At 38.4% G+C, this 23985-nt stretch overlaps 1 protein-coding gene across 8 annotated transcripts in view; it reads right to left on the minus strand.

The window, feature by feature from the left end:
* LOC145681170 (microtubule-associated protein Jupiter-like) overlaps positions 1-23985 on the minus strand; it is a 406534-nt gene that overhangs the window by 189866 nt on the left and 192683 nt on the right. The window lies entirely within an intron of this gene.

Genomic DNA, 23985 nt, shown 5'->3' on the forward strand with positions numbered 1-23985 from the left:
CGCCCTCTGAATTAATCTTCCTTTGGTTCGTAGCATTCGTTCCTCTTGCATTCGACAAGACAACAGCTTCCAATACGTCGAATATATTGTATTTAACATATGTAAATACTTATGTACAGTGTGTCCCAAAAATAGATGTAATAAAGTCAGGCGCATGTTCCGTATTATAGATTACCTAACCCATGACATACCTTGTTTCCTTGTTTCCTTGTTATGAAGGGGTATCAAATGTCATGTGTTTCCACAAAAACAGTAGGTTTCAAATGTACACCCAGCTATGAATTTAGTCTCAGCTCAACCTCTGAAGACCTCACAAAACATTGCAATGGTTTACGCCAGGTGAGTGTGACGGCCAATCTGCTAATTTTCATAACAGCCAAATGAAGGTGGCATGTACGATGATATTAACAAAAGATTATAACATATGGGCTTCCGAGAGATTATGTTAATGTAAATGTATTCTTGCCTTAATCAGACTGTATCCCCAAGCAAACGTTTCATACTAGCTGGTAGGTTAGTCTGTTGCAAAAAGGACAGCACGTGGTAGGCATATTTGAATTTGAATACATAGCCTGAATGACAAGAGTGCATTCCCATTAAAAGTGAATAGAGTACTTAAATATTACTCTTTGAGTACGTATGCCTCATATCCAAAGTACACTCTCCTTTCAGCGATTATATAATCTTTTATAGATTTCTCAGTATCTCTCTACCGTAAACTAGTCTAGAAGCATTATCTTTTAAGATGAAGAAAACTATTAAAACTAAACCTGTAACTGCTGATGATACTGACTCTGCACTAAAACTTAGCAATGAAACAAAAGCACATAACTCTTCCCTGTGGGCTAAAAGCAATGCTAAACGCAAGTGGATGTTAGAAATACAGGTAGAATATGGACACGATGTCCATCACAAACTCATAACCACTGAAACTGAACCCAAGAAATGACCAGTAGCCTATATCACTGACCAACAGTGTTCCCAGAAACTGCATACCCAGAGATGTTAGTTTGCGAGCACTGTTCAATGATTTTTTTTTTTTTTTTTTAACGAGGGTTTTCCTGTTGTCTCATAGCTTCTCAAACATACTCTAGTACTACAGTAAATTGTGGGCCTATTCTTGAACATAGTCTGTCAATCATGATCACTATACGCATTTGGTTTCCATTTTCCACTCTCACATCATCTTCGGCTTGACTGAGCATTAGGGAAGCGGATATTGATTAGAGGACAGGACAAGAGAGCCACGGTGAACTGCAGTACAAGCAGGAAACTGAAACACAGAAACACAGCGTCGTACTGCATACTCTCTCAAGTACATGCTACAAAGATCATCAACGTAATGATTGAGAGACATGGCCAACAGGGGCGTCATTTAGGGAGGGCAGGATGGGACAATTGCTCCCCCCAAGGGTTTGAAGAATGCATATACTTTAATCGATGTCTACTAATATACTAGTACAAAACGTGAAATTCTAATGTTGATGGTGCTCTTGCCCCCCCCCCCTCAAGCGAAGTCTCAAATGACGCCCCTGATGGTCAAACTCGGGCCTCCCCCTCTCTCGCCATGGTTGATAGCATCACAATCAATGCCGTGCTGGAATACACCTACACTGAGAAAAATCCGTTAGCCGGACAGCGGTATATTGTACAAATATAGGAATCCTTAAATTTACTACGGAAATCTGTATGGAGCTATTATCCATATGCTATATACATACTCTCTTTTCCCGCTTATATGTGATATCACGCCGCTCTATCTTTCATATATTACATAGTCAACTACATGTTATATATTCGTCCATCAGTATGTGAGATCTTGACCGCTTATATGCATCTCTTTGTTTCATACTTAAAGTATTATAAAACATACGTTTTCAGTTATGCGTTTGCTGCAGGATGCTACCTATATTCGTACGTTAAGAGTCTTCATCCCGGCGAAATTAAAATACCGCTAATTTTACAGTAATTATGTGATATCTTCAAATAGATAAAAGATAATCGAAATATGGAACAAGAGCGCCCTAGACAATATTATTTTACATGAGAAACCGTTATCACGACTCACTTATCTACTTTCGATTTCGAGCCATTTTGAAAATCGGCATTTATTTTTGCGTTTCTAAACAGCTGGTAACGGAAAGCCGCTAGGTGACTTGTGATAACGGTACCTCACGCAAAATAATATTGTCTAGGGCGCTCTTGCTCCATATTTCAATTATCTTTTATCTATTTGAAGATATCACATAATTACTGTAAAATTAGCGGTATTTTAATTTCGTCGGGATGAAGACTCTTTAAGGGTCTTCACTACAGCGAAATTAAACTACCGCTAATTTTAAAGTTTTTCTGTAATATCTTCAAAATAAATAAAAATATTCAAAAAGTAGAAACGTAGTGAACTAGCTAATACGATTTTTCATGTGATACCGTTATTACCACTCATCTATCTGCTCTCGATTTGCAACTATAGATAGATTTAGCATTTTTTGCGGGTTCTGTAAATAGCGGCATACCAAAAGCAGATAGGTGAATTGTGGTAAAGGTATAACATGCAAAATAGTTCACTACGTTTCTGCTTTTTGAATATTTTTATTTGTTTTAAAGATATTGCAGATAAACTCTAAAATTAGCGGTAGTTTAATTTCGCTGTAGTGAAGACCCTTAAGTTCAGACACTACAAAATTTACGAACGTAACCTACGTTTTTATGCACGCCACATACATTTTTTCTTTCTGTGTATTCATATCTTTATTGTAGCACTGACAGACATCCTTCTCTACGTCATCACCATGTCTTATATGTCTCTCAGGATTGTAATCCTTTTTTTTTTTTTCTAAGTAAATTATTTTCAAATATTTCAAGATACCGCTTTCCCACCTTGCATGCACACTTTATACTATTAATTCTCCAACTTATTGTCAATGTCGTATTACCGATTCAAAGCAAGGCTCCCGATTTATAAGCTAACCCTTGTATTTGAAGTCAGTAATCTGTGTGGGTGGTCACGGAAGACCGTCTTGTTCCTTCCTACATTTAATGTCCTAATGTAAAGCCACAGCAGCTGCGCTTCGTAAACATGAATCAGAACATATTCCAAGAAAGAAGACGAGAAATCTAAATGGGAATATCATTTCACCTGGCCTTTGTGCCATTATGTGCACCTCTAGCCGTGAAATTTCCTCGGAATCTTAACCATCATTGTTTTTTCATCCGTCGATTATCGTGACGCACGAATGGATCATGAGACCCCTGTGGCTTAAAATGTCTGGTTTTCGCAATTTTTATTTATTTCTTTTCTCCGCCACAGACTTCAAAGATTTGTCAGGGAAGCTGATTCCATGAAAATCATTCAATTGGTACCAAGAGCAGTCAATCGTAGAATTAATCAAACACCATAGTTCCTCAAAAGGAAAAACAATTTTTTGCATCATAGTTGCTCTGTACCAACTCTTGGTGACACATTCACAATCTAAAAGACTTTTATATTATTATTATTATTATTATTATTAATTCGTGTATCATTATCAACAACCTTTGACATACGACCTCAACCTCATTCATTGATATGTAAAGATGAGGGGTAAGAGATTTAGGAAAGTGGCCACCACAAGAGGGGGAAAAAATGTCGTACTTCTTATTGCTTAGTTGGTACAATCTCCAACTTCCAACAGTGTTCAATATCTGGCTTCAAAATTTCGCGAGAAAATTAACAGAATTATTAAGAAAAAAGGATAACGATTAAATATACCTATGTACATAGGCGCCGACTTTGGGGGGCAGGGCACTTTTGGCCCCCCAATATTTAAAGGTGGGGTCCTCGCCCCCCCAATATAATCCAGTTGAGGAAGAATTACCAAAGAGGAGCAAGAATTTCTGTCGTAAATTACGTCGTGCCTTTAATTCAATATTAGGAACAGCCTTCTTATTCGATAAAAAGCACCGTTTTCAAAACGGCGTTTAACCCTTTTAGTATTTCCACTTTTTGAGGTAAATTTTAGACTTTCACTCAAACAGCTACTGCTTCCTTACTATTTATCGTAGGATCATGGTTCATACCTTGTTGTTCTCAGGATAGCTCATACTTTCCAACGATACCACTCTCTTGTCCGTATTTATACACCAGAATTTAGGAAATTGAAAAAAAAATGAGATTTTTCGAAAAAAACGAAATTTTTGTGCCCTTCTGGCCCGGGCCTGGGTTCACGTAGGGATCTGAATCTTTAAAAAAAATCTTGTTATATACATAATACGTGCGCAAAATTTCGTTCTTGTATCTTGAAAACTGAGGTCAGGAGAAATTTTTGAAAGTCTGAAGGTGACCCATCTTTCATATATGTATATAAATAGAGGAAGTTCGGGTAATATGGGATACCTCATTATCTCGCCTGTGATGTGTTGCTTCCAGGCGGAGAGGTAAGAAACTACTACCTCACGTCCCCATGATGCTCTACAGTCAGTCTCCATGTGATTGTGACATTCGTTGTGCTGGTAGACTTGAAAATCTGATTTCTTATTCAGGAATACTTTTACAGATGACTGGTTTACAACCTGTATTTTTCTATTGAAATGTAATAGAACAACAATTCTTTATTTACTATCACGTTGGATATACATAAGTAGTTTGATAAGCATCATTATCCTATATGCCCTCGAATGCGTTTAACAGCTCTTTCGTTTCCAAGGTGGCGTGGAGGGCAATATGGAATACCCGCAAGAAAAGCGTGGTATTCCGTATTCCGTATGGTATTTCGATTACAAAAATATCTATCGGTATTGGGCAATTAAACATACATTTATGATGACAACAATGCTAAGTGCTGCTTGCAATGTATTTTTTATTACAGCAGATTTTCTGATGATACAAGGGGTGAGCTTGGTTCCAGCGTTCATCATGTTTAATGTGAGCACACAATGACTGTGCCGATCATGAAGCAGAGTATTATATTTATGATTTTTGCAAGTAATCACAATCAGTTATGGCTTGGCATTCAGAATTTTTATATATTGTCACTGTATTCATTGTATGTTCAACAGAAAACTCATTTCTTTTCTGTATAGCATTTGTATTCCATGCTCGACTATTTCATATTACCCTCCAAGTGGTTTCTTTACAAATTATAAATTTTACCCACTCCTGTAACGAAACTTCTTTATCAAGATATGCATAAATAAAGCCAAATATGTAAGGCGTATACTTGTTTTCCTTTTTGTTTCAATGTGCAATTATTAACTGAGTTACAAGCGAAACAAAAATGGTATTCCATAATACCCGAACTTCCTCTATATATACCTAGGTATAAAATATTTTTAAAATGTACTGCGTCATTCCTACTTAGCCTAGTCATGGTTCAAACACCATTCTCTTCAGTATAATAAGCCCTTTCCAACGGTATCACTCACATGTCCGTATCATACACCTAAACCAGATAATTAGGGAAAAACTCGGAAGTATTTTTGCAAATCCAACCAAAACATTTTGCCCCTCTGGCCATGCCTGGGTTGACGTAGGGATCTGATTTTTTTCTAAAAATACATTGTTATGTACATAATACGTGTGCAAAATTCCAATATTGTATCTTGAAAACAAAGGGCAGAAAAATTGTTGAAAGTCTGAATTTAGGCTCTCTTTATACACACACATACATATATATTTATTATAAAAATTTACTGCGTCATTACTATTTAGCCTAGAGTCAAGGCTTAAACGTTATTTTCTTTAGTATAACAAGCTCTTTCCAACGGTGCCAAACACATGTACGTATCGTATTCCTGAACCGGAAAAATCGGGAAAACTGAATTTTTTTCTGAAAAAATCAGCACCTCGGAACATTCGCGCCCCTCGTGCCCGGACTCGTCTTCACGTAGAGATCTCAGAATAATTTGAGAAACATTCAAATGTACAAACAATTCCAATCTGATATCGTGAGAACTACAGGCGTGAAAAATTTTTGAAATTTGCCTTAAGGAAAAGTAAAAAGTCACGCCCTTCCGCCTCCACTTGGCGCAGCTAAATTGACCATCCGGTTCCAAAACCCAACTGGGGTGTTCTTTGGTCTATCCTTGACCTGACTAATAAAAAACGACTCAAATACCTGTTATATAAGCTAAATAAGAGGTCAAAGACCATAGTACACCATGGTAACAAAAGTTACCAAAAATCCTTAAAGGCTTAATAGAGCACTGAAGCTTCAACCAACACTATTGTAACACTGATATGAGAAGTGAATATCAATGTGGTGCAGTGAAGTTCCCAGAATTTGAACTTGAATTTGTTTTAATGCGTTTACACAAATTTGACTTAGGACATGAATTTAGCAGGGAAGCGGATGCAGCAGACCGAGATCTGGAGGGAAGGGGGCCTTTATCCAGCAATGGTAGAAAACGGCTGAGTATGATTATATATTTATTCATTGTTTTGGCCCCCCCAATATTTTCTTCAAGTCGGCGCCTATGCCTATGTATGAGAGAATATCAGTTGACAGAAGTTTAAGGGTACTGAATAAGTAATTTTGGGGCGCGGGGGGTTAAACCTCTCTATTTTTATTTAGCCGAACAATAATTTTAACGTTTAATTTTCCAAATTTCTCAGTTTGTTCTTCTTCATAAAATCTATTTAAATCTATCTTATTTTATGAAAATTAAATTCTATTCATTTTTCTCCAGACTCACATTTACAACGTTTCTAGTTATCTTCAATCATTCTTATGCAATGTCCATTCTTTCAGCCTGCACAGTGCAATACTTAATAAGAAAAGTTTAATACAGCACCCACCAACAAAAGTGAGAACCAATATATACAATTATACAGTATAACTCGTACTTATTTGGACTAATGAGTGCTGAATGGAAAATAAAATCTTTCAGTTTAACGCCCCACAATTATGTTCTTTAGGCTAAGGAAGATGATGATTAAGGCAAATGAAAGATGATGGAAAAATTGGTGGAATGAGCTTGTGGGAGAAAACAAGAGTACTTTGAGGATACTCACGGAGACGATGTTGTCCCCCACAAACTTACTTGGCCGGGGATCAAACCAAGGAGCCACGCACCAGAGGTAAGCGCTCTGCCACTGTGCTCCAATTTGAAATTAAAATTTGGATTGCACTACGTTCTCTAAAAAGTACTATCACAAGGTATCCTGTGGTGCTATGGAGTGTATTCCTAAAATGCCGCTTCTCCTGAGATCAGCGAAATCAAGCAGTATCATGTCTGGTCAGAGAAAAGATGGGTGACCATTTGCACCCTCCAGATGATGCTCGCATTGCGTTGTCTCTACCCACCATTGTGAGGACAACTGGAAAGAAATGAAATATTTGAGTTTGTCTCACGATTATGCCCTGTAGACTAGAGGTCTGCACGCGCCGGAATTTTTAGCCCGGCCCGGCCGGTGAATTTACAATGTGAAGCCCGACCCGAGTCCGAAATATGTTTTAGCATTTAGGCCCGAGCTTGTGTGATAATCAAATGAGCCCGAAATAAGCCCGAATTACAGAAAAGTAATAACGCAAAATTGTATTTTTATTTACAGCAATTAGAGGTCTAATTTTGCAGTTGCACTTTAAAAGTTCTGCAGAAAGAACAGTGCAATATATATTGTTGTGCAGTATTTACAAAGTTAGGCCCGAGCCCGTGCAGACCTCTACTGTAGGCTAAGGGAGATGGACGATTAAGGCAAGTGAATGATGGAAGAATCAGTGGGATGAGAATGTGGGTACCCCGGGTAAACCCACGGACACAATATTGTCCACTACAAACTTATCGAACCAGGGACCGCATGCACCAGAAGTAAGCGCTTTACCAGTGAGCCACCGTGGCCCCAGGATAACTGGAGAGCTACCTGAAAGAAACATTACCGGGCTCCACAGCATTTTACGATCCCGGCGAAATTAAAATACCGCTAATTTTACAGTAATTATGTGATATCTTCAAATAGATAAAAAGATAATCGAAATGTGGAACAAGAGCGCCCTAGACAATATTATTTTACATGAGAAACCGTTATCACGACTCACTTATCTGCTTTCGATTTCGAGCCATTTTGAAAATCGGCATTTATTTTCGCGTTTCTAAACAGCTGAAAACGGAAAGCTACTAGGTGACTTGTGATAACGGTACCTTACGCAAAATAATATTGTTTAGGGCGCTCTTGCTCCATATTTCAATTATCTTTTATCTATTTGAAGATATAACATAATTACTGTAAAATTAGCGGTATTTTAATTTCGCCGGGATGAAGACACTTAAGGGATGCCAATGTCCTGATCACACATCATCCCAAAGGGAGTGTGCCACAAGTTAGAGGTACGCCCCTGATTAGGACTGTTGCACCAGGAAATTAGTTTACTTTATAGATATTTTCATAGCCCTAACCTAGACATGTAAAATAAGTCGAAATATATAAATATTTATCAGGAAAACTAAGAGAGAACACTTCATAATTTCACTTAAAAATAAATTCTCCTGTTCAAATTACCAATTCAAATATACATTTATTACAACGACGTATAAGGATAGGATGAATGGCCAGTCACGATGTATTCCATTAGGTGTACACTGCAGTTATTCAACTAAAGCACACAGTTTGTCATATCACTCAAATCATCATCAATACAAAATGGTAATGCTACACTTTGGAAGTAGCCAATCGAACATATTTACTTTGTATCAAATAGCTCATTGCAATTGTACAGACACATACTTAAGGAAGGTAACGGTTAATATTGGCTGAAGAATGTCTTTCACACACGAGTAAAAAGGAAGGGTTCAAATTAAGAGGCACATATGATTTTCATGTAGAAACCTGTTTCAAAACTTTTAAGCACCTAAAAATGTTATGCTTGAAGATGAGTTCAACTGACCGACCTGTGAGCCATATTTACAAGAACTAACCTAGAAACCAAGTGAAGGGTGAACATCAAAAGCGCCTCCTACATATCACAGAAAATGAGTAACAAAGCAAATCAACACTTTTAAAAAATATGTTCTAGAAATTACTAACTGTCCCTGTCGGTATGTGCCGCTCGCTCTCCACGAAAGCTGGTTTCAGAAACAAATTGTGAGCGCCCATTTGTGTTATGATACAAACTCTACATTAACACGTTATTTCATAAGGAGAAGCATACAAACGAGAAATGACCGCATTACACAGTGTTGCCATCACTTTTATTATAAGTTAACGCCCTAATTAAATAAAATTATCACTTCGGTCTTGAAATAATCATCAATTAACACTGTACTCATTTACTTATGCGCCAAGTATCGTAGTAGTAGAGAGTTCATTTCTGGTGTGAGGGTCCCTGGGTCGATCCTAGCCCATCAACCATTCCGTGAGTTCTCCAAGTTCTCTTTCCAACAAAATCATTCCTTTCCATAACATTCGTATCGTATACTTTAAAGGTCATAATGTTTGTTTTTTTTCTAAATGAGCTATAGCTTAACATGGGATTCGAACCACATAAGCTCCCACCGGATTCAAACAACTCCGCGCCCAAGGTCCTTTAATCGTATACATCCTCTCCGCTGGTCTATTGGCTGGAGTGCACGATTATGGTGTAAGGGATCCTAGCTTCGATTCCTGATCGGACAGTCTTAAAACTTGAACATATTTAGTGTTAGGACTACACAAACTAGGATTAGGATTAGGAATTAGATTTCTGGGCTCTTGGCATCTATGGCCATGCTAGCGCGCCTCCTATGAGGGATGACGTCCCTCGGTGATTACACTATCCCAGAAAAGGAAAGGAAGGAAGCGGCCTGAGACGTGTGTTAGGTACCATCCTGGCATTTGCCTAGCATGAATGAGGAATACCTCACTCAGGATGGCTGGTCTGAAAAAGCTTTTACACATTTTCAACCAAGTGTCCCCATCGGGAATCGAACCCGGGACGGCCGAACCAGTACCTTAAACTGTAGGCCAACGTGTTATACAGGTCGGTGCTGAAAAGAAATGCTGAACTTTAACCAAACTAATCAAATAACCACAATGGAGTGTCTACGCATTAATTTCTTTAAAATGAAATTCTGTCCAATCTTCTATCTATATATATAAAAGAGAACGCACAAATCCTTTGTTACCTCATCACGCTAATACGGCTGAACCAATTTCTTTTATTTTTGGGGGGTTATTAGGATTTGGACCCTAGATGGTTTTTATCATATCACTTTAATTTTTAATTACCAGTGTCTTGAGATAATTGACCATTCAAGTGTCCATAACGTACAAATCCTTTGTTAGTTCATCATAGGTAAAAATAAACGTATTTATATGCAACCCGCATGACCGTGTAACTCGGCGGGTTAACATAAATGACAGGCGATATAATGTTAACATTTACTGCAATCTACTATGGTTTTTATCATATCACTTGAAAGCGAAAACTTCCGGGGTGACCGCAGCGAAGCGGGGCGGGTTAACATAAATGACAGGCGATATAATGTTAACATTTACTGCAATCTTCTATGGTTTTTATCATATCACTTGAAAGCGAAAAAGTAAAAATTATCTAAGTAACAAAGTTTATTGCGTTCCGGGGTGACCGCAGCGAAGCGGGGTGAACGCTGCTAGTATACTATATATTTATTTGAAAAGTATAGTTTTTCTAGTGTATGAAAACGTTAACTTGCTGGCAACATTGGCAAGAGACACCACTTCCTTGCCCTACCTTGCTGCTCGTCTATCTCGTCAAATGGTTCCTAGAAAGACAGATAAACATAACAGTCCAGTCGGCTTTCTTTTAATTCAAGACCACGACTAACTTTGTGGAAAATATGTATATCTGAACAAAATAAACTACAAATATGCAGCATGGGTACTATTAAACCACATAAAGAATAAAAGCAGGCCAAAACAATAATTAGCCGGCAGAATATACACAGCATATTTCGCTATGCACGATAAACTTCACGTTGTATTATATATAGAAGCTGGATTTTTATCGTCACAAAAACCACCTAAATCTTCCAGGTAAACCCTTTTCTCTACAGGTTCTATCCCACCAACACAAACGGCTCACCGAGAGACGACCCTTGATTTCTGCTAAGTAAAATGTGGTTTTGTTCCAATCATGACTCTGCAAGTTCCACATCAAGAAACACCGAGGCCAATACGAGGTTCTTTTAGCACCTGGTACAGCTGTAACCTGCTGACTGCTATTACTGTGGAAGATTCATTTTTTAAATACACAAATAGGTAAATCGTGATTGACTTGACAGCAGTATTTTTTCGCCTTTCACATTATAAAAACAAGATGCGACAACAAGATATCTCATGGAGCTGCCTAATTTAGAGGGAACCAGATAAATGTGAGGGGCCATTGAAGCGCAAAAATCATCAGAAATTTATAGCTATAGGCGAACCCTTCTACATCATAAAAGCGAAGAAAAATGTTTAATTTTATAGGTCATTTTGAGATTTTCAGACCAAAATAACATTTCCTTTATAAAGGGTGTCCCAACAAAAGCGACGCATATAATATGCTTAATAGAATAGTTTTTCGAAGGCTTGGTTTTACACAATTACAAGTGAATGTTCCGAATTAAAAATGTCAAGACTGGTTTATGTGTCTGGTGGTTGCGTTCGAAACAATGTTGTTGCAAATTATTCTTCACAAACAGAATTCTTCAACTTCTTTGTCAGTGGTTGTTGCAGCTTAATATGAAGTGCTATACAAAGAAACAAAAATGGGAATGCTGTGGCAACTAATGGAAAATGGCACTGCAATACGGCTGCTAGTATTTGTGGCCGTATTGATATTGAACGTAAAGTGACTTCAACAAGATGGTGCTAGCTGCTTCACTTTCCAAGAGATGATTGATTTGCTGCGTGAGAAATTCCCAGGCTGGAACGTATCTCTCAATGGTGACGAGAACTGGCCAGTAAGTCATGTGACCTTACTCCCCATGACTACTTTCTTTGAGGCTTCGTGAAATCAAGTTATCTATGAAAATCCTGAACAGTGAGAGAACTCAAGGAGGAAACAAGGTATCAGCAGCTACATTGTTTAGCAAGTACGTGAATGACCATCTGAAAACTAAACGTTTGGGGTGATAAATAGTGATGGAACAACGCCGTGATGTGGCCTAAAGGATGGGAAAGTCTGGTCTTTCTTTTTAAAGTAACTTGAATGAGATCCTAATTGTCTCAAACTGGTACGTCAGTTTCCTATATGGTTATAGCATGATGGTATTTTCTCACATTATACTCGTACCTAACGAGAATACATAAGCAGCAGTTCTACACTGAAATCGGTCGTCGTGAAGAAGTGGCTCCCTTCCAATTCCGACCCGTCAATATCAATCTGTCTAAAAAGTCAAGGCTTACATATACCGTGAGAAGATCCCGTCCATACCACCTTTGGAGCTCAAGATCATTGAGCCACATCACCGGGTCATCTTCGACATTTTACATGTGTTGTAGGCCTGGGTGGTCCGTCTGAGGTTGTGCTAGCGAGGCAAACATGTCGGGTCTCTCAACAAGATATGTGACTTTTGGAACATCCCACACATTAACTACAAAAAATTGTGCTACCGTATTTGGTACATGCATCGTTAAATATTCATATAACAGATAATCTTTGGAAATTTCCTGTTATTCGCAAGTACCCTAATTCGATTGGTCCCAAATAATATCACAGCTACATGTTATCACCAGGATCTGTCAAATGGATCGAGCAGCAAATATTTGATTATTAATTTTGATATTTGGCAGTATAACGGGGACATATGCTGTCAGTAAACTTGTTCCCGTCACGATAAAATATTTGACTATTATCAACAGATACATTTCTATGGACGTTGTCACTAACTTAAAAAAAAAAAAGTTTGATTTCTTGTTACTTTTGCCTTACTTTCATCTATTATTTTGTTTGCTTTTGAAGAAAGTATCTAATTTTAGTGACTGTTTTATTTTCATCTTCTCTTTGTTCCACATATTGTTTGATTGAACAATTGTGCAATAGGTTGTTACCACCGACACACACTCTGTATAGTACATATTTTGAAGTGATATGTACACAGCAATCCCCAGTTTACACACAACGAGACAAAGATACATATACAATCTTTTGATATTGTAATGACCAATACTTTATCCAAATACCGTACCCTGCCACGCCGTACACTGTACAATGCCGGATAACAATGGGGAAACAGCTCCTTTACGTGTTCAGTCACGAATACCACACAAAGGATACACGAAATGAAAAGTAATCAGATTAAGATCTTTCAAGTGCTTTCAACACACGCTACGATATTTTGGACATCGCCATTGTTTTCTGAAGGCAAGAGAAAGCGGAAAGAAGTACCATTATATCTCTATTATCACCTTTAGTGCATTAGTTTTCCATTAGAGTGAAACAAAACAACAGTTGCAGTCGCCACGAGAGCAAACTCAACTCTTCCAGCCTTCAATTGAAGAAACAAAGTAAACAGAGCCACGTGATGCTCACAGCTTCGTATATTAAACTCTCATTACAGGTTCCAACGTAAATCTCATGGCAAGCACTCACTCTCTCTCTCTCTCTCTCTCTCAATATATATAATTGTTCTCGACTATAGCTATATTATTTTTTATTTGTATTATGAGAAACTAAAATAAAAGCCTAGAACTGGGACACGGTGGCTCAGTGCTAGATATTTTACCTCTGGTCCCTGGGATCCCGGGTTCGTTCCCCACCCAAGTATGCATGTGGTGGACAATATCCTATCGTGTCCGTCGATTTGTTGGATACTCGTATTTCCTCCCACATTTTCATTCCACCATTCACTTGCCTTAATCGTCTCCCTTCGCATAAAGGGCATAATCGTAGGACGTTAAACCGAAATATTTCATTTTTTCCTATAGAACTGGGGGATGTGTGGTTAGTGGATCTCTGATTGCCATTACTTATGGCATAGCCTATCAGGATTTGGATATCGAAATATCGGATTTTGAAAATTATCGAAATCACCTTAATTATAATCACGAGGGAGCTCAATCAGTAGTTTTCGAAATATCGTTTCATACTTCTATCTTTCAAGACCGGAAGAGTCTATCTTAAGTCAAGCAGTGTCCCCTAAACAATGGGGAAATTTCTTGAAACGTGAAATAAAATCACGAACGGAAATGGCGAAAGAAGCATTTACGAAGAGAACCATGATATATTCTTTGGGTCTTTGAATAAAGGGTTAAGGAATGAAATTATTTTTTCAGTTTAACGTCCCACGATTATGCCCTTTAGGCTAAGGGAGACGATGATTATGGCAAGTGAATGATCAATTGGTGGAATGAGAATGTGGGAGTACCTCATCAAAATCCACGGACATGTTGTTGGCCACTACAAACTACTCGGCCGAGGATCGAACCAGGTAAGCGCTCTATCACTGAGCCATCGTGCCCCCCCTCCCCCAAGGATTAAGAAAGAGGTTTACGAAAGGTTTCGTGTTGAGTATGAACTGAACTCTATGGCAGTCATTTCCAACTCTCCGATATATGACGTAGGAGCTCATCTTTATAATGAGAAATATGAGACACGCCTTGGGCAAAGGTGGAAAGGAAGAGAGATGAGGAAGGAAAATTGAATAGAATAAGTGTTGGAAGTATACGCATAATTATGAATACGCGAGTGGTATACTTGCAAAATCACCGACTACACTATTTTCAACGTCCATCACCGACAAGAATATATGACGTCGATGCGATGACTCGTAAAGACAGAAGAGTGAGGTTGCATGATACTGCAGATGCATTGCAAATCTGATATAGTTTAGTGAGGAGTATGTTCATAATCAGGTGTGTGCGCGCTGGGTGCCAAAACATCTAAGTGAGGACCAAAAAAGTGTTCGAAGGGGCATTTCACTGACCCACCTCACATGGCACGTTCACGAAGAAACTCATTCCTTCATCGCATCATAACGGTTGATGAAACCAATACCTCTATGGACAACTGAATCGAAACGCCAGAGCATGACGTGGAAGCATCTGTCGTCACCACCGGCTAAGAAAACAATGGCTATGTTTTGTGACCAGCAGGGTGTTATTCATGTTGAATTTCCGGCAAAGGGTATGAGCATAACTGCGGATACGTACTTCCAAACCATGGAGAGGCTGAAAGTCGTCATACGTCAGAAACGAAGAGGGGCACTACGAGAGGGTATGTTGTTACTACACGATAACGCAACACTACATGCAACCCAACGGACCCGTATACACATCATGGGAAATTCTTGACCATCCTCCGTATAGCCTTGATGTAGCCCCTTCCGACTACCATTGTTTGGACCCCTATACTTCTGTGGGCGGCGTTTCGATACACTGGAAGAGGTACAACAGGCTACGATTACCTGGTTAGGAAATCTGTAACATTTCTTTGCAAAGGGCATGGACGATTTGGTGTCGCGTTAGAGTGCATGTTTGGACCTCACTGATTCGTATGTCGAACATTAGTGTGATACCACATGTCCAACGTGATACAATTTCAGATATTTAACTCTCCACGTTTTTCAGTAAACCGAAAATTCACTTTATTTTTTTTTAAATACATCTCTGTATGCTTTTTAAAAAAATAAAGACAACTGATTCTTATACTCACTTTGTTGCCCGACTCACTGTTCCTCCGATAAAAGGATTTTTTTTCTTAACTTGATCGCTCCGTTACCGTGGAGGTTTCTGTGCTTACTGACTTAACAATTCCTTGCATCGCTGAAGAAGAGATGGATTTAATCATTTCCTGTTTATAGAAAACCAAATGTTTTGTCGAAAGTAGCACTTCATTTATTGTGATAATTTGGAGGCTCAGGTATTTCAGTTTTTCTTCCCATGAAGTTTCCACACGGTTTTTTTCTTTTGCAGGAAGAACTACTTTATATACACTCAACAGAAGAATGTATTTATTTTGGAATTAGTTCAATCATTAGAAACTGTTAAACCATTAACTAAAACCACATTACAACAGAATTTATGTACTAAGAAATTATGAATATAAAGTGGTTACTCCCGCTACTCGCCCCCTTCCCCCCCAAAAAAAAACAATATTTTTACCATCCCTGTTTTGTGTTCTGGCCAGAGATGGTCATCCTCCCTCATTTTGCCCTCATGAGGGCCACCCTCACCTCACCTTCATTTTAGTACTTGAGGGTGAGGGCGATAAAGTAATTGAGGGTAAGTGTGAGTGTGAGGGCGTCAATGGAGGGTGAGGGAGGGATAGGAAAAATGACCATCTCTGGTTCTGGCTACGGGCTTGATTCTTAAGTAGAACTGAGAACCATAGACTGGTAGCTAGCCTTTTCTTTCAAATATGATTGTATGTTTCTCGCAATGACCAAGCACTTCGTCCCACGCTGCAGATATAAATATTGTAAATAATATGTGTCAGTACTCGTTTGTCTGTACATCCTAACCCCGATTTTCATTTACAGCAAGCCACACGCAATTAAGGGCAAAAATATGCTGAAGACGTGACGCTGAAAAACTATATGCTACGATATGCATATTTCGTGTTCTTCTATCAACGTACTTGTTAGAATATAAAATTCAAAAATTCTAACCATAAACCAGTTACCGGCTTATTTACATAATCCTGAGTTTGTATGTTTTTATTCCTCATAAAGTATTTTCCTTTTATCTTTATATCCATAGCTGCAAAACTATATATAAAAAAGTGAAAACTTGCCCTAGAACGCCATCAACGTAACCAGCTGGACATCGTTTGGAAAGCTACAAACGACAGTTCTAAACAACTCCCCTTTTCCCCGCAATGAGATTGTTTCCGTCCTGTTCTTAAGTAATTCGTGTTTCCCTTCTCTACTTGTTACAAGTTGTTCATTTCGTTTCGTGAATACAAAACCAGATTCGGAAATGGTTGTTACTAGTTCTACATTTGACACAATCATGCTTGAGAGAGAATGCAGGGACACTGGTTTCTGGGTTATCACAATACCACTTCAATAGCACTTCTCAAACACTGACACTCACGAGATTTTTGCACTTGGAAATCTGTCACGGTGCATTGTAATAATAGTGACACAACAAAAATTAAACAAATTTGTAAGTAGCCGTTCTGTTTATGTATACCATATACAGGATGATCCCTAATTATGTATCATAAATATGTGTACTACGTCCGATATTAAAAAAAAAAAAAAAAATCAAATACAATACTCAAATTCTTATCCTGTATCTTCAATTGCCACTTGTATTTAGAACATCATTCTACACTGTATTTCATGTGATTGTAAATAGATCCGGCTTCTGTTATTCTTGTGCTTGAAAATGGTTCCAGAGAGAACTGAAATATTGTGTAGATTGTCCTTAAACACTTGCGGAGGTTGAGGATACAAGGTAAGATTTTGAATTCAGTTGATTTTAACGTCCCGTTCAACAGTGAGGCTATATGAGACGTTGATCCAAGGGCGCCCATCAGGGAGGGCAAGGGGGCGATCCCGCCTAGAGGAAATTGTACTTCAGAATATCGAAAACCCAACAGAATTTTTACATTAATTACAGCACAATTTGCACCTATATTTGAAACGTTGCTTATACTTGCCCCCCCTTGGAAACCACAACATGGGCGCCCTTGCGTGGATCTACTGATTAACGTGGAATTCAAACATGAGTTCCCGCCGGGAATCGAACCCGGCTCTCCCACGCCAAAGGCGCGTACGCAAGGTAAGGTTTTGAGTTTTGAACTACGCATGTATTTAAGAGAACATTTTAGTATTTATAAAAAGAATAGTTTGTGCGACTCTGTTATCGATTGGATTTGAAAAACTTTGAAATTAAATTTTTCAATTTAGCGTTCCACAATTATACCTGTTCATCTACGGAAGACAGATGATCAAGCAGGGTGTCTACTAAAATTCCAAAATGAAATTTCGTGACCTTTTCTTTCCCAAACCATAAAATTTCGAAAACATTTTCAAGAGCAAATTTAGGTGGGAATTGAGTCGAATTTTCATGCATGCGATAGAAGGGTGCTTTGCTTGCGATTTGGTAGCGTCTAAAGCCCATCATAGACATTTTTTGTGGTGAATTTTGACGATTTATAAAACAAAATTTTCCAGTCTATACTTATATTTGTACAGATAAAAAAAAATCGGAACCCAAAAGCTAAATTTCTTGACTTTCATGACCGTTTTCTGATTTAATGACTTTCGTGACCGATAGACATCCTGTGAAGCCAAATGAATAATGAAAAAAGCGATGGAATGATCTGGCAGGAAACTAAAGTATCCCGAGAGAACCAATGGACACATCTTTGCAACGAATCAAAATGTTTCAGTTTAACTTTCCGCGAAAATGCCCTTGAAGCTAAGGGAGACGATGATTAAGGTAAATGAATGACGATGGAATGGTAATGTGGGAGGAAACACGAGTACCCTGAGAAAATCCACGGATAAGATGTTGCCAACCACAAACTTACTTGGCCGGAGATCAAACCAATGACCCCACTGAAGCACTCAACCACTGAACCATCGTGCCTCCTTGATTCGATTTGAGTTTAATGTCCCGTTCAACAGCAAGGCTATATGAGATGAGGGCCTACAGGTTAACGTAGGTTCCGAACCACATGAGCTTCCGCCGGGAAGACGTATCGAGATGTAATAGAAAAATTTATTTAATAATCTTCCAGACACAGCCTACACAGTCAAAAGCGGTTGGGTTAATTCAACACATTCCTGGTGCTATTTCCACTATATCGAATTTTAGATAAATTGTTAAAAATGGTAGTGGTTAAATCAAGTTCTTGGCATGGTCCTTATTGGTTGAAAGACACAGAGAACAAGTCTAGAAACTTCGAAAACACATGGCAGCACTTCTGTAACATAAATTTTGTCAGAAAATTTACTCACTGATTAAAGTATTTACATGTAAAGTAAAGAAAGAGTATACATTATAATACGTTGTTTTTACTTGATATAAATGTCAAATATACCACGTAGAGCTCTGCTCATAGCTAAAAATAAAAATAAATAGAAATCCTTAATATGAGTTACTTAGATATTTAAGATATTAGTGCAATGTGATGAGGAAATTTTAAATTACAGTATAGCTGTATCTATCTGATATACAGAATTTTGAGGTGGCTGTGATACCTTTGCTAAGTGATTGTTCTTAGCAAAGAAAGGTTTGGCTGATGGTTTATGAATAATAGTCACAAAAATTAGTACCTTAATAGTTTGCGTTCTGGGGTATTACTAACACATGGTATATGTCGAAAGAACACCATGGCGCTGATTCTATTTCAGTATTTGTCTATTTCATTTAGTTTATTAACACCACCGTCGTGCTATTTTCATATTGATGTGTCAAACTAGTAACACCGAGGGCGTGTTAATCGTAATACTGAGCCTGTGCTGACCGCAACGTCGGACCCTTCGCGTTGAAATAAGCTAAAGTGGTGGTCATGCTGGGACTGGCCTGTGTTAAAAATTGAAAATGAAATGAAATGAAATCTTTTGAGTTTTACGTCCCGAGAAAACCCACGCACACGGTGTTTGTCCACCACAAAGTTCACTTGGCGGGGGCTGGGATCGAACCCGGGACCCCAAGCACCAGAGGTGGACGCTCTACCACTGAGCCACCGCGGCCCCTTGTGTTAAAAATTGAGCTTTAATAACATGATTATAGGAAGTCAATTTATACCAGAACCAAAAACCAGCAACAATATCAACTAAAGTGGGAAAGGTCATGGTCTTACATCTAGAAGTAAAAGTGTCTCAAATATAAAGGGGAGATATTCCATATTTGGGGACTTTATCTGAACACTCAACATGGTATTCCATATTTGGGGGACTTTACCCTAACACTCAACATGGAGGAAATTACAGTGAACTCAAATTCTACGGTATTTTTCTTCCTTCCTTTTGAAAGTGAGAATCTAAATCGATCACAAGCAGGGTTAGTAACAAAACTAGCTAACTCTATGGCCTATGGAACCCGGAGGTTCAATGCCGCGTTCATAAAAGCTCTCCATTGACTTCTATCCTTAGCCAACTGGATCCAGTTTCTACGTTGTATTCCTATTTCTGCGAGATCCATCTTAATATTGTCCTCCCATCTGCGCCTTGGTCTTCCTAATGGTCGTTTCCCGATTGGTCTTCCGGTTAAGGTTTTGAAAGCGCTTCTACTTTCTTCCATCCTAGCTGCATGACCTGTCCACCCAAGCTTCCTAGACTTGATGCACCTGACAATGTTTAGTAAATCGTTAAATTCTGTAGTTCCTCGTTATGAAGTGGGTCCGAATATTCGTCTCAGGATCTTGTTCTCAAATACTTTCAGTATATGTTCTTCCCTCAGAATAAGCGACCATGTTTCGCCAAAATACAGAACATATTTTAAGCTTCAACAAGCAGGATTAGTATCTCAGATGAAATTAAATTTGAGCTCATTCTTGGCTAAGTGGTTAGGGTTCGATTCCCGGCGGAAGCTAATCTGGTTCGGATTCCACGTTAATCAGTATGTCCACGTCTCACATAGCTTCGCTGCTGAACGGGACGTTAAACTCAAAATTAAATTTGTCAGTCTATACTATGACGTATATATATGTCAGTATAGTGTGAAGTACGGTGACGTTAACCAATTAATGTTATAAGTATGACGGTTAATTGTAATTTATTTTTATTCGCTAAGTATTTAATTCAGAAAACCCCTATGCTTCCTACTAATTTACAAAATCCGTCCTACGCACAGCAGAAATGTTTAAATGTCTCTACGATTGGCAACACTGCTAGTACTGAAAGAAAATATCACTTCCTGGCTATTGTACAAAATTAACGTTACACTATAGTGTCAACTGATAACAAATTTGATAGCACTAAATATATAAAACATTTTAAATGATTGGGAGTTATGGTTTTTACTCCATTAAAACGTGAAAGAGTGAAATACACACTTGTTTCATCCTGCACATAGGGGGCGCGGTGGCTCAGTGGTAGAGCGTTCACCTCTGGTGCTTGGGGTCCCGGGTTCGATCCCAGCCTCCGCCAAGTGAACTTTGTGGTGGACAAACACCGTGCTCGTGGGTTTTCTCGGGGTTCTCCCGTTTCCTCCCACTTTCTTCATTCCACCATTTCACTCATCTCTCATAATCACCGTCTCCTTTAGCCTAACCGGCATAACCGTGGGACGTAAAACAAAGATTTTATTTTCATCCTGCACATTTTCATTTTCAGGAAATTCAAAGATTGCAAAGGTGCAATACTTTTGGGTCATCTTGTAGTTTCTTTTTTCTTTTTTTTTTTTTAATTTTCAATAAACCCCATAACATCCTGTTAATATGTGTACTGTTCTCAGTTAATTGCAGGCGAGTAAGAACCGTTCTATGTCACTTTGGAATACACACTGTTAATTAATGCTGTTTTGTTTTGTAGATTATTTTCGTGCAAAAGTCTGAACACACGACATTAAAAATGTTGTTACACGGAGTCTGTCACGCTTCTCTGCTTTTAATCTTTAATCATCATCACTATGAAAGAAGCACACACACACACACACACAACAACAACAACATACATTCACCTTATTTCTATTCGTATATAGTACATACAAGTATGCTAAAGCGGTTCCAGCACTTCATGTATGGCTATGATTAACAGTTTAGGAAGAACACAAACCTACATTCATACTGATTTTCGACAGAAACAGAGATAATATATATGACACTGTAAGGCAATCTCTTGTCGATTGTATTTCGTACGAGGAAGATGCGATATGGCAAATTTAAAGGAACAAAGAGTGTGTTTCAAATTTTGCTTCCTGCTTTAAAAATCGGCAACAGAAGCTTACCAAGTGCTTCAACAGGCTGATTATACGAGCCAGACAAAAGTTTTCGAGTGAATTGGACGCTTTAAACATGGTGAGATGAGTACTAAATATCATGACCTTCAACATCTCGAAACAGTGGGAAAAATCTGCCATAAAAGTTAATAAGGATCGACGAAATTTCAGAACAAATAGGAATGTGTTGGGATTTTGATTAGGAATTTGGAAATGAAACTATTTCCGCTAACTTTGTTCCTCGCCTGCTCTCACAGAATCAAAAAGACTTCGTTTGAATTTGAACCAGGATTTAAAAAATTAGACCGAAAGTGACCCAAACCTTTTGACCAAGGTCTTTACAGCTGACGAGATTGGTGTTACGGATATGACCCCGAAACAAAGCAATGGTCTAGCCAACGGAAAACCCTCGACAAAAAAGAGACAAGTGAGCTCGAATGTTAAGACTATGATTTTTTTTTTTTTTAATTTTCGTGGAATTTTGCACTGGAAATTTGTCTCCTTCCTCAGACTGTTAACCAGCACTTTTATTTGAGAGTTTAAAGACGTTTGCGGAAGAATGTGCAAAGAAAACGTCCGGAACTCTGATGATCAGATGACTGGCTCGTTTACCATGACAACGCCCACGCACACACGACCTTGTCTGAACCGCTCTTAGGGGGTTGGCTATCATTCCCATCCTCTGTATTTGCCAGACCTAGTCCTGTGCGACTTTTTTTGTTCCCCAGAACGAAACAAAATTTAAAAGGAAAGCGTTTTAATGATGTGGAGGCTATAAAAAGAGCTTCGCAGAGGTTACTGACGATATCAAAGTCGAAGAGTTCCAGAGATGCTTCAACTAGTGGGAAAGAATACTGGAGAAGTGCATCGCATCTATTATAGCTATTATAATGGAGAGTACTTTGAAGGAAACTGGAAGAATTTTGTATTTTAAAAAAAATCATTAATAAATTATTTCTTTAGAACAAATCGTCTGTTTATTTCAAGAACGACATAACTCAAAATTCCAAACTTTTCAGGAGAAGCGTTTAAAGTTTCGAAACGCAATGAAAACAAATGGGCGCAAGAACGACATAAAGTGCTCTCTAGTGCCCAGTTTTGGAAGCACATCTGTGATTTTTTTTTTTTTTTTTAACCAGATATAGACATCAAGATTTGCTTTCATTTTCTGCTCATAAGTCAATAAGGGCGATTTTTGAGTTATGTCATTCTTGAAATAAACAGGCGAAATGTCTAGTGGGAAAAAAGAATGGAGAAGTACATCGCATCTAATGGAGTATACTTTGAAGGAAACAAAGGATTTTCTATTAAAAAAACACTTAATTATTTTTTTAGAACAAAAGTTTTTTGCGTCTCCCCTCGTATATATACATATCTCGTAGTATCCCCCTAAAAAGAATCTAGAACGATACAATTGCAAGTGATCGGAATGGAAAGAAAGCTAACGTGAAATTGTATTTACGTCCTTCCAGCAGCAAGACTATAGTATGGAGTGAACCTTTAGTTGAAGGTTGGATCTCAACTATTGTAATATGTTCAATAGTCTCTCACCAGGAACTGAACCTGGGACAAAAGAAAAGAATTGGTAAAACGAGTGTGTGGGAGGGGAACCCTTTGCACGGAAAAAGGAAATCTTTCCGCGATTATCTTTTAATTTTACTTTAGGATAAGGAGATGGGTAATTAAAGTGAATGACTATGAAAGAAATTCTTTAAGTTTAACGTCCCACATTTATGCCTTTTAGGCTGAGACAGACAGATGATTAAGGTATGTGAATGATGGAAAAATCAGTGGAATGAGAATGTAGGAAGAAACGGAAGAACACCGAGAAAAACCACAGACATAGTGTTGTCCACCACAAACTCACGTGGCATGGGATCGAACCAAGAATATCTCGCACCAGAGGTGAGTGCTTCTGAGCTATTATCCCTACTAAGAGTACGGCCTGGGTGGCCAATTGCTTTTTAACAGAATTGTGTAATTTCCTCCCCTTGGCATTTCACTGTTTCCATTACAAATATCACAAAAGAATACGATGTGCACTAACATTCTTTAGGTTAAGAGGATGTCCTACTGAATAAATGCACGCATCGCTCCGTAACTGACGAAGATTCTACGATATCCATCACATAGCTGATCTCTTTTCCATATCATCACCTGCATCTAAACACAGCTTCCTGTGTGGTCGAGCCTCACGGCTACATAATAAACCCACTTGTTAGCAACAACTA

Source organism: Thermobia domestica, chromosome 3 (assembly GCF_964235325.1).
Source record: "Thermobia domestica chromosome 3, izTheDome1.hap1.1, whole genome shotgun sequence".
NCBI lineage: Eukaryota > Metazoa > Arthropoda > Insecta > Zygentoma > Lepismatidae > Thermobia > Thermobia domestica.